The sequence below is a fragment of the Ovis aries genome, chromosome 7 (genome assembly GCF_016772045.2).
Source record: "Ovis aries strain OAR_USU_Benz2616 breed Rambouillet chromosome 7, ARS-UI_Ramb_v3.0, whole genome shotgun sequence".
In the NCBI taxonomy this organism is placed as follows: domain Eukaryota; kingdom Metazoa; phylum Chordata; class Mammalia; order Artiodactyla; family Bovidae; genus Ovis; species Ovis aries.
In genome coordinates this window covers 3,000,945-3,014,154 of record NC_056060.1, presented here as the reverse complement: position 1 = coordinate 3,014,154, position 13,210 = coordinate 3,000,945, and the positions used below count along the sequence as shown (strand labels likewise).

Below are 13,210 nucleotides of genomic sequence, written 5' to 3'. Positions count from 1 at the left end.
AACTAACTTGGGCTAGCAAATCAGACTGTGGGATAGCTACCACACGAAAAGCTCGAACAGAAGACACCACCTTGACCACACACAGAACAAAGGACTCAACAGAAATAGCTGGCTGTAGACCATCCCCCACCAGGGAAAGGCAGCCAGAGCCGTAAGGGCTGGAAGTGGGCAATTGCAGCCCCAGAGAGACTTTACCTGCCAAACTGCAAGCAGGCTTCTTTGCTAAGACTTCTGGGGGTTCTGGACAGTCACCATCCACCTCACAAGGGGCGCCAGGGGTACACCCAGAAAACTGAGCAGCAGAGACAGGAAAGGCGATAAGTCACAGCGACCATGCTCGCCAAACACCTGAGCTACTCGGACCTGGGAAGGGCACAAAATGCAGTCCCAACTGAATCTGCACCTCTGAGGGCTGCCTGAGTGCCAAACCTGAGAGGCTTAGACTGGGGAGGTGCATGCAGTCTAGGGCCGGCCTCAGATGGTTCCCAGCAGAGCAACGTAGAGCCTGAGTGGTTTGCGCGCCATGAGCAGGGGCAGGCCCAGCGGGGCTGAGATACTGCAAGCACACGACAGTGTTATTTGTTTGCAGCATCCCTCCCTCCCCACAGAGCGACTGAACAAGTGAGCAAAAAAAAAAAAAAAAAGTGTCCACCACCGCCCCTCCACCCCATGTCAGGACAGAAATCAGACACTGAGGAGACCAGCAAACAGAAGAAGTTAAACAGAGGGAACTGCCTTGGAAGTGAACCCACACTGCCCACAACACCAGAGAAAGGGCCAGATATATCATTACTATTTTTACGATCATTTTTGTTGTTGTTGTTGTTGTTGTTGTTGTTGTTGATGATGATGTGTAGTTGTTTTCTCTTCTTTTTTCTTCTTTTTTTTTCTAACTTTTAAAAATTGTTAAGTCCTCTATTTCTCCTTTAATTTTTATTTATATAACCTACTATTACTTTTCTAAAGAAAAGAACCCTATTTTTTAAAGCAAATGCCATATATAGTCTTTGTGTGGTTGTTGTTGTTGTTTAATAATTCTTGTGGCTTTTTTTTTTTTTTTTTTCTTTTTCTCTTCTTCTTTTCTTTAATATTGTATTTTTGAAAAACCAACCTCTACTCTAGATATTTAATCTTTGCTTTTTGGTTTTTGTTGTCAATTTTGTACATTTAAAAACCCAAACCTCACTACCCAAGTCCAAGAAACCCAGAGAGTTCCAAATAGGGTAAACCCAAGGTGAAACACCCCAAGACACATATTAATCAAATTAACAAAGATCAAACACAAAGAACAAATATTAAAAGCAGCAAGGGAAAAACAACAAATAACACACAAGGGGATTCCCATAAGGATAACAGCTGATCTTTCAATAGAAACGCTTCAGGCCAGGAGGGAATGGCAAGACATACTTAAAGTGATGAAAGAAAATAACCTACAGCCCAGATTACTGTACCCAGCAAGGATCTCATTCAAATACGAAGGAGAAATCAAAAGCTTTACAGACAAGCAAAAGCTGAGAGAATTCAGCACCATCAAACCAGCTGTCCAACAAATGCTAAAGGATATTCTCTAGACAGGAAACACAAAAAGGGTGTATAAACCTGAACCCAAAACAATAAAGTAAATGGCAGTGGGATCATACTTATCAATAATTACCTTAAACGTAAATGGGTTGAATGCCCCGACCAAAAGACAAAGACTGGCTGAATGGATACAAAAACAAGAACCCTATATATGCTGCTTACAAGAGACCCACCTCAAAACAAGGGAAACATACAGACTGAAAGTGAAGGGCTGGAAAAAGATATTCCACGCAAATAGAGACCAAAAGAAAGCAGGAGTGGCAATACTCATATCCAATAAAATAGACTTTTAATCAAAGGCTGTGAAAAGAGACAAAGAAGGCCACTACATAATGTTCAAAGGATCAATCCAAGAAGAAGGTATAACTATTATAAATATATATGCACCCAACATAGGAGCACCGCAATATGTAAGACAAATGCTAACAAGTATGAAATGGAAAATTAACAATAACACAATAATAGTGGGGGATTTTAATACCCCACTCACACCTATGGACAGATCAACTAAACAGAAAATTAACAAAGAAATGCAAACTTTAAATGATACAATAGACCAGTTAGACCTAATTGATATCTATAGGACATTTCACCCCCAAACAATGAATTTCACCTTTTTCTCAAGTGCTCACGGAACCTTCTCCAGGATAGATCACATCCTGGGCCATAAATCTAACCTTGATAAATTCAAAAAAGATCGAAATCATTCCAAGCATCTTTTCTGACCATAATGCATTAAGATTAGATCTCAATTACAGGAGGAATACTATTAAAAATTCCAACATATGGAGGCTGAACAACATGCTCCTGAATAACCAACAAATCACAAAAGAAATCAAAAAAGAAATTAAAATATGCATAGAAATGAATGAAAATGAAAACACAACAACCCAAAACCTGTTGGACACTATAAAAGCAGTGCTAAGAGGAAAGTTCATAGCAATACAGGCATACCTCAAGAAACAAGAAAAAAGTCAGATAACTAACCTAACTCTATACCTAAAGCAACTAGAAAAGGAAGAAATGGAGAACCCCAGAGTTAGTAGAAGGAAAGAAATCTTAAAAATTAGGGCAGAAATAAATGCAAAAGAAACAAAAGAGACCATAGCAAAATTCAACAAAGCCAAAAGCTGGTTTTTTGAAAGGATAAATAAAATTGACAAACCAATAGCCAGACTCATCAAGAAACAATGGGAGAAAAATCAAATCAATAAAATTAGAAATGAAAATGGAGAGATCACAACAGACAACACAGAAATACAAAGGATCATAAGAGACTACTATCAGCAGTTGTATGCCAATAAAATGGACCACATGGAAGAAATGGACAAATTCTTAGAAAAGTACAAATTTCCAAAACTGAACCAGGAAGACATAGAAAATCTTAACAGACCCATCACAAGCATGGAAATTGAAACTGTAATCAAAATCTTCCAGCAAACAAAAGCCCAGGTCCAGAAGGCTTCACAGCTGAATTCTACCAAATATTTCGAGAAGAGCTAACACCTATCCTCCTCAAACTCTTCCAGAAAATTGCAGAGGAAGGTAAGCTTCCAAATTCATTCTATGAGGCCACCATCACTCTAATACCAAAACCTGACAAAGATGCCACAAAAAAAGAAAACTACAGGCCAATATCACTGATGAACATAGATGCAAAAATCCTTAACAAAATTCTAGCAATCAGAATCCAACAACACATTAAAAAGATCATACACCATGACCAAGTGGGCTTTATCCCAGGGATGCAAGGATTCTTCAATATCCGCAAATCAATCAATATAATTCACCACATTAACAAATTGAAAAATAAAAGCCATATGATTATCTCAATAGATGCAGAGAAGGCTTTTGACAAAATTCAACATCCATTTATGATAAAAACTCTCGAGAAAGCAGGAATAGAAGGAACATACCTCAACATAATAAAAGCTATATATGACAAACCCACAGCAAACATTATTCTCAATGGTGAAAAATTGAAAGCATTTCCCCTAAAGTCAGGAACAAGACAAGGGTGCCCACTTTCACCACTACTATTCAACATAGTTCTGGAAGTTTTGGCCACAGCAATCAGAGCAGAAAAAGAAATAAAAGGAATCCAAATTGGAAAACAAGAAGTAAAACTCTCACTGTTTGCAGACGACATGATCCTCTTCTACATAGAAAACCCTAAAGACTCCACCAGAAAATTACTAGAGCTAATCAATGAATATAGTAAAGTTGCAGGATATAAAATCAACACACAGAAATCCCTTGCATTCCTATACACTAATAATGAGAAAGTAGAAAAAGAAATTAAGGAAACAATTCCATTCACCATTGCAACAAAAAGAAAAAAATACTTAGGAATATATCTACCTAAAGAAACTAAAGACCTATATATAGAAAATTATAAAACACTGATGAAAGAAATCAAAGAGGACACTAATAGATGGAGAAATATACCATGTTCATGGATTGGAAGAATCAATATAGTGAAAATGAGTATACTACACAAAGCAATCTACAGATTCAATGTAATCCCTATCAAGCTACCAGCAGTATTTTTCACAGAACTAGAACAAATAATTTCACAATTTGTATGGAAATACAAAAAACCTCGAATAGCCAAAGCAATCTTGAGAAAGAAGAATGGAACTGGAAGAATCAACTTGCCTAACTTCAGGCTCTACTACAAAGCCACAGTCATCAAGACAGTACGGTACTGGCACAAAGACAGAAATATAGATCAGTGGAACAAAATAGAAAGCCCAGAGATAAATCCACACACATATGGACACCTTATCTTCAACAAAGGAGGCAAGAATATACAATGGAGTAAAGACAATCTCTTTAACAAGTGGTGCTGGGAAAACTGTAAAAGAATGAAACTAGATCACTTTCTAACACCACACACAAAAATAAACTCAAAATGGATTAAAGATCTAAATGTAAGACCAGAAACGATAAAACTCCTAGAGGAGAACATAGGCAAAACAATCCCCCACATAAATCACAGCAGGATCCTCTATGACCCACCTCCCAGAATACTGGAAATAAAAGCAAAAATAAACAAATGGGATCTTATTAAAATTAAAAGCTTCTGCACAACAAAGGAAACTATAATCAAGGTGAAAAGACAGATTTCTGAATGGGAGAAAATAATAGCAAATGAAGCAACTGACAAACAACTAATCTCAAAAATATACAAGCAACTTATGCAGCTCAATTCCAGGAAAATAAACGACCCAGTCAAAATATGGGCCAAAGAACTAAATAGACATTTCTCCAAAGAAGACATACAGATGGCTAACAAACACATGAAAAGATGCTCAACATCACTCATTATCAGAGAAATGCAAATCAAGACCACAATGAGGTACCACTTCACACCAGTCAGAATGGCTGCGATCCAAAAGTCTACAAGCAATAAATGCTGGAGAGGGTGTGGAGAAAAGGGAACCCTCTTACCCTGTTGGTGGGAATGCAAACTAGTACAGCCACTATGGAGAACAGTGTGGAGATTCCTTAAAATATTGCAAATAGAACTGCCTTATGACCCAGCAATCCCACTCTTGGGCATACACACTGAGGAAACCAGAATTGAAAGAGACACATGTATCCCAATGTTCATCACAGCACTGTTTATAATAGCCAGGACATGGAAACAACCTAGATGTCCATCAGCAGACAAATGGATAAGAAAGCTGTGGTACATATACACAATGGAGTATTACTCAGCCATTAAAAAGAATACATTTGAATCAGTTCTAATGAGATGGATGAAACTGGAGCCGATTATACAGAGTGAAGTAAGCCAGAAAGAAAAACACCAATACAGTATACTAACACATATATATGGAATTTAGAAAGATGGCAATGATGGCCCTGTATGTGAGACAGCAAAAGAGACACAGATGTGTAGAGCAGACTTTTGGACTCGGCAGGAGAGGGAGAGGGTGGGATGATTTGGGAGAATGGCATTGAAACATGTATACTATCATGTAAGAAACGAGTCGGCAGTCTATGTTCGATACAGGATACAGGATGATTGGGGCTGGTGCACGGGGATGATCCAGAGAGATGATATGGGGAGGGAGGTGGGAGGGGGGTTCATGTTTGGGAACTCATGTACACCCGTGGTGGATTCATGTCAATGTATGGCAAAACCAATACAGTATTGCAAAATAAAACAAAAAAATAAATAATAAAAAAACACACACAAAATGAAGTTAATGTAACATAAAAATGACTGTGCAGTGTAGAAAGAAATCAGATTACTGGTAAATAGTTCAGTGTCATGAGGAGCCTCTGCAAAGTCATTTAGCCAGTGTTTCCCACATTGTGTGATTTTAACCAGACTATTCTCAAATATGTTTAAAAATACATATATATATATTTTAAAGAAAAGAACCTTACGTTTAAGTGCATGCCCTATGGGCTCTTTGTGTTACACACACAACCAAAACTCAGTCAGTTTTACCTATACACAGTGTTTCACCAAAAGACAGGCGTGGCCTACTGAATTCTTTGACAGAAACTGTAGAATCCTTCCCTTCTTTTGCCTTCATCTTGGTTTACTTCATCCTATTATATCTCAGCCGGCTGGCCAGAGGCTATATCTTTCTCAGTTCTCCTCATTCTCAAAGAACTCAATACAACTCTTTCAAACTGAGTCTTTTATGCAACACTGGCTTGAGGCGATGCCTACAAAGTTTTGGAGTTTACACTAATAAGGAAATAGCAGATTATGCTACGGTAACACATTGACCTCAAAATCTCAGGGGATTAACACAACAAAGTATACATCTTTCTCATTCTTCCTGTCTAAAACTGGTAAGCCCACAATGTGTTCCATGAAGCCACTCAGGGTTTGGGAGGCTCTGATAGCAGATGACACTGCCGTTTCAAAAAACGTACACTGTGAAAAGGAAGACAGAACGTGAAGAACTGTCGATCTTATTCTCACTTCTACTCACTTGGTAAAGTTGTCTAGGAAACCCAGGGGGAGGGAAAAAAACTGATGGACACTAAGAACTGTCCTTTCACCCTGAGAAAGTACCTCTTTTAGAGGCAGCATCATGAGCACAGAAAATTACTAGGCTTGGTGACAAGAAACCGGTCTAATTTGGACAAGATAATTCCATTTTTCTGGGCTTTAACTTGTAAAATGAGAAATTTAGGGGAAGAGGAACATTAGGGTGTTAGAAACTCATGTCCTAACACAGAAAGCTCAAGGCTTTAGGTGGTAAGTTTCATCACATTGTAAGAATTTTCTCCCAATATTAAACAGAAGAGGTCTTAATACTAAAATAGATCTGTTGCTGTTGTTCAGTCGTCAAGTCATGTCCAATTTGTTGTGACCCCACGGACTATAGCATGCCAGGCTCCTCCACTGTCCCCTAGAGTTTACTCAAATTCACGGTAGACATTAAATCCAAAGGGGCCGAAAACTTGAAAGTCTCCTCCCTCCTTCCTTCACTGTCCAGAGCATCTTACACCCAGCAAAACAGCCTTTCATGGTGGGGCAAAAATAGAATGGCTTTCCTTTACTATTAAATTGGAATTCCTCTGTTAAACAAGGATGCTTCCAGACTTTAACCCAGTTGGAGCAATAAATATCTCTTCCTCATTGGATACATAATATCTGATATGATTTTAATATCAAACAAGATATATAAAATAAGGATTCTGCAAATTTGGGGGATGGAAACTGAGTATCATAAAACACTGGGAATGCACAATGACAAGATTGGCTACAACTCTCAGAATAAGAAGGAAAGGGAGTTCCACTCATGCTATTTCACTTGGTAAGTTTTCTAAGCTTCCTACCATATCTGCTACCATTATACAAATATGGGTAAGGTACTATATTACAAAATGATTGGACTTGATGGGAAAGATCTAGAAAATTGTTTTAATTTAGGGGTTTATAAAATATTTAAGAATACTTTTTCTCTGAAGCACAGTTATCTAGGTTGTTTCTTGACTCTCACAATATGGAGAAAGCCTATGTCCAGTGAAGCCAATTTTATCATGCAATTTCTACCTTAAATTGAATTATACCAGGACTACAGGGGTCATGGCTACTGGGAGGGAATATAATCAGTAAGCTATTACAATTATAAAACTGTATACTGTGCTTACAGTAGGGGTAATACCTTAGCTCCAGTCTTAAATCCAGGTAAGAAGCAGAGACCAATGTCAGGTTTGGCCTGAAATTTAATGCCAGGTAACAAGTCACTGACAGAGGAGCCTGGCGGGCTACAGACCATGTGGTCGCAAAGAGTCGAACACGACCAAGAGACTGGAAAACAACAACAAGAAGTCACTGCCCAGGCAAACCTAAGGACATGACAATCTGCCTGGATAAACGTCTAAGATTCTGTCCCCACAGTGCCATGTGAGGAAGCGCACTGACTACAGTACACCTAAGTTTTACTGGAACCAGAACAGATACAGTGATTTTTACTGGATTCAAATTCAGTGAAGCCATCTGTGTTCATGAATTAGCTAACAAATGGCAGATATACAGATTCCACAGATAGGAAACAGTTTATTGAATAAACGTTCTACAATTTCATACTATTAATAGTGAAATGATCCTTATAAAATAATTAGTTAAATGAACCAAAACTGGGGGAGGAAATATAAGGAAACAATATATATATATCTCATTATATTTCAGAATGTTCAAAAAGAGGGGAGTGGACTTTGGGAAGGAAGGAGTGAGGACTGGCAGACTCTCTCCCAAGAGAAACAATTTAACAGGTGCAAACTTTTCAAAAAAAATCATTAATCATTCATATTCTCTGGAAATTGCACTAATGCATGTAACAAATGGATTCATTCAAGAAAATCATTAAGTCTCAGGAGGAAGAGTGAGAGTCTGTGGCATCTGACCCATCAGTTCAGTTCAATTGCTCAGTCGTGTCCAACTCTTTGCAACCCCATGAATCGCAGCACGCCAGGCCTCCCTGTCCATCACCAACTCCTGGAGTTCACTCAGACTCACATCCATCAAGTCCGTGATGCCATCCAGCCATCTCATCCTCTGTCATCCCCTTCTCCTCCTGCTCCCAATCCCTCCCAGCATCAGAGTCTTTTCCAATGAGTCAACTCTTCGCATGAGGTGGCCATAGTATTGGAGTTTCAGCTTAAGCATCATTCCCTCCAAAGAAATCCCAGGGCTGATCTCCTTTAGAATGGACTTGTTGGATCTCCTTGCAGTCCAAGGGACTCTCAAGAGTCTTCTTCAACACCACAATTCAAAAGCACCAATTCTCCGGTGCTCAGCTTTCTTTACAGTCCATCTCTCACATTCATACATGACTACTGGAAAAACCATAGCCTTGACTAGACGGACCTTAGTCAGCAAACTAATGTCTCTGCTTTTGAATATGCTATCTAGGTTGGTCATAAATTTTCTTCCAAGGAGTAAGCATCTTTTAATTTCATGGCTGCAGTCACCATCTGCAGTGATTTTGGACCCCAAGAAGATAAAGTTTTCAGACCACAAAAGAATTAAATTAGAGATCAATTACTGAAGGAAACTTGGGAAACTGACAAATATCTGGAAGTTAAACACACTAATATCCTGCTGGTTAAAGAAGAGCAATAGAAAGGATTAGAAGATGGTGCCATGACAACTGTATGCCAACAAGTTAGATAACTTAGATGAAACTGACAAATTCCTAGAAAGACACAAAACTACCAAAATTGACTCAAGAATAAACAGAAAATCTTAGTAGGCAAATCATGAATACAAAGATTGAATCAATCATTTACAAACTTCCCACAAAGTCCAGGCCCCAGCTGGCCCAATGGTGAATTGCACTCAGTTTTCAAAAAAGAATAAATACCAATCCTTTACAAACTCATGTAAAAAGTAGAAGAGGAAGGGACATTTCCCAGCTCATTTTATGATACAAGTACTGCCTTGCTGGATAACGCCACTGACTCAGTGGACATGGATTTGGGCAAACTCTGAAAGAGAGTGAAGGACAGAGGAGCCTGGTGTGCTGCAGTCCATGGGGTCACAAAAAATTGGACAGCACTTAGTGTCTGAACAACTGCCCTGCTGCAAAAGACAGGATAAGAAATGAAAACTAAAATAATGCCACTCATAAGCACAGAAAAAAGATCCTAAACAAAATTGAATTCCACAACGTATCAAAAACGTTAGATACTAAGAGGGAATTACACCAGGAAGACTGGTTTAACATCTGAAAATCAATTAATACAATCACCATATTGATAGAATATTGGGGAAAATTGTATAATCATCACAACAGAGACATGAAAAGTACTTTGAAAAATCCAATAGTGCTTATAATAGAAGTGCCCAGCCAACTAGGAGTAGCTAAGTATCTACTTAACCTGATATAAGGTATCTACGAAAAACCTTCAGGTAATATTATATTTGGTGCTGGAGAAGACTCTTGAGAGTCCCCTGGATTGCAAGAAGATCAAACCAGTATATTCTAAAGGAAATCCGTCCTGAATATTCATTGGAAGGACTGATGCTGAAGCTAAAGCTTCAATACTTTGACCACCTGATGTGAAGAACTGACTCATCAGAAAAGACCCTGATGCTGGACAAGACTAAAGGCAGGAACAAGAATGAAGGCAGGAGGAGAAGGGGATGACAGAGGATGAGATGGCTGGATGGCATCACTGACTCGATCGATGGACATGAGTTTGAGCAAGCTCCAGGAGTTGGTGATGGACAGGGAAGCCTGGCGTGCTGCAGTCCATGGGGTTGCAAAGAGCCGGACACATCTCAGCGACTGAATCACAACAATATCATATTTAATGGTGAAAAAAATGAATGCTTTCTTTCCCTTAAGATCAAGAACAAGATAAGAATGTTTGCTCTCATCACTCCTATTCTACATTGTACTAGAGGTTTTAATTACACTAAATAACCAGCAAAAAGATATAAACGATATAGACTGAAAGGGATAGATGAATTATGTCTATTCATAGATGAAATGATCTTATACATAGAAAATCCCCAGGAATTAACAGAAATATTATTAAAACTAAGAAATTCAGCAAACACTAGGGTAAATAAATTACAAAAACCATTGAATTTTTATACACCAGCAGTAACACAAAAATAAAGAAAATTTCTTTGATAATGGCAAAGAGAAAAAAAATACTTAGATGTGCATTCTACAAAAGAATTGCAAACATACATTAAAACTATAAAGTATTATTAAAAGAAATTGAACAATTTCTAAATAAATGGAAAGACAGCTCACATGTTGGCATCCTCATCTGTAAAATGATGCAGTCACATTGGTAAATGATTTAGCAGTTCTTCAAGTGGTTAACAGAATGCCCATTCCACTCCCAGGTATCAACTCAAGAGAAATGAAAACATATGTTTATATAAAACTTGTACATTAATATTCATAGCAGTATCATTCACACAAACCAAAAAGTGATCATCAATAGATGAACGGATAAATAAAATGAGCTATATTTATATCATGAAACATTATTCAGCCATAAAAAGGAATACAATACTGACACCAGCTATGACACAGATGAAACTTGAAAACACGCTAAATGAAACAAGCCAGTTGTGAAAGGTCTCAAATTATCTGATTCCATTTAGATGGAATACCCAGAACAGACAAATCCATGGAGACTGAAACTACACTGGTGGTTGCCTCGAGCAGGAGGAGTGGGAAAAGGGTAGGAATGTGGAGTGATTGCTAATGGATATAAGTTTCTTTTAGAGGGGGTTGAAATACTGTGTGAAGGACGCACAATGCTGTGGATACACTAAAAACAATAAATTGTACACTTTAAATGGGTGAATGGTATAGCATGTGAATTATATCTCAATAAAGTTATTTAAGAAATATTTAAGAATAAAATCACACACATTTGTAGAGTAAATTCCTCCTTATTCTTCAAAATTTTCCTCACTTCCTTAGACCTTTACTTTTTCATATAACTTGAAATCAGCTTTTCTGATTCCTCAAAAACTCTTGAGGATTTGAGTTAGAAATGAAGTGAGCTCATGGATTTGGGAGAACAGAGATTTCACAATGCTGAGTCTGACTTTCATGAGCAGGTTATATCCATATCCCCTGGATATGGGGATATCCATATCCATATCCATATCCAGAGAGACACCTCTCCAGTATATAAAAAGATTAAACTCGCTATTCTCCAACCCTCACCTAGTGTCAGACACTTTTGTAGATTTGTCCATTTGGCTTTTATTGCATTAAACCAAAGTAAGGCTTGAAATGAAGTGGTTAGGAGAGGCGATGTGGTTATTGTTTACTAAAGACAACTAATAATAACACACACACTCTCACTGAGAATGCCTCATAAGTCATACAGTACCAAATTAATAAACATGAATATTAACAACTCACCATGTTAGATTTTTCTAATGTTAAACACTTCTGCCTTCCTGATACAAACCCCAACCAATGATAATGTATCTAATTTTAAACACTTTTTAATGATGGGTGTATCACTTGAACTTCTGTATCAACATTCATATGGAGACTGTTGTGATTTTATTACCCTTTTCTACCAAGTTTGTTATTACTGTTTTAAGAGCTTAAAAACTGGGTAGGTGGTTAACTTCTTTCTCTGTGACAGCTTGTATGAAATAAAAATAATTTGCCCTTAAATAAAAATTATAAGCCTTGAAGGATTATTTAATATATCCTGTAACACCATCTGATCCTGGTGTCTTAATGGGGTAAGGGGGAGGGCAACTGGTTCCAAATCTTTAATGCTTGATAGTTTATTTCTTCTCAAGCAAATATTTATAATTTCTAAATAAATTGTACGTTTAACTTATGCTTTCAAAATTAAGTTTTATAGTAGGTCTTAAGGCTGATATTGATTATCTTTTGTTGACTTTGAACTTTAGCGCACAAGCATCTCCTTGGCTATACGTTAACTTTTGTATCTTCTTTGCTTTTAAACTTAGATTATTGATTGATTAATTACACTTTATCCAGTATGAATAAAATTTCTTTTATCAGCTCAGTCTTTCATATTGACCACAAAACTGCACTTCATTTTCTTCTCTCAGTGGCTGTTTTTACCCTTTTCTCAGCTCTTTATTCTAATTTCTGATGGGTTAATTTGAGAATACACTTTTTTAAATACTATCAAATACAATCCAGCACTTTTTCATCTGGGATTATTGGGGGTTGCCATATTGTAGCCAAGTTTCCAGGACTAACTGATGACACCAAGTTGTGAGGCAAAAAACCACTTATAAACATGTACGTATTTAGTGTATTTGGTCATAGGACTAAATTATAATTTTCCACTAACAGATGGCATCTAAGATTGCAGATATTCCACAATTCCTTAGTCAAAGAAAGAAGGAAACTGACATTTAAATTTTCTAGAAATTAAATAATCAGTAACATGAAAAATATAGAGAAATGAACAATATAAATCAGGCTGCTCTCATTCTGCTCTAAAGGCTTTGGCCTCAGCTACAGAGTTCACCTCAATTATTAGTACAAAGAAATATTCAACTGTCTCCTTAATGTAGTCACCATTATATTTCAGCCTGTTCCCAATACAACTGTCTTCAACCAGGTCACACCAAATGTTTTACCCAAATCAGCTGATGAGCACCACTTAGCATGAT

At 37.5% G+C, this 13,210-nt stretch overlaps 1 protein-coding gene across 2 annotated transcripts in view; it reads right to left on the bottom strand.

Moving 5' to 3' along the window:
• Positions 1 to 13,210, bottom strand: part of KCNN2 (potassium calcium-activated channel subfamily N member 2) — a 524,409-nt gene that overhangs the window by 391,829 nt on the left and 119,370 nt on the right. The gene's annotated exons all lie outside the window — the stretch shown is intronic.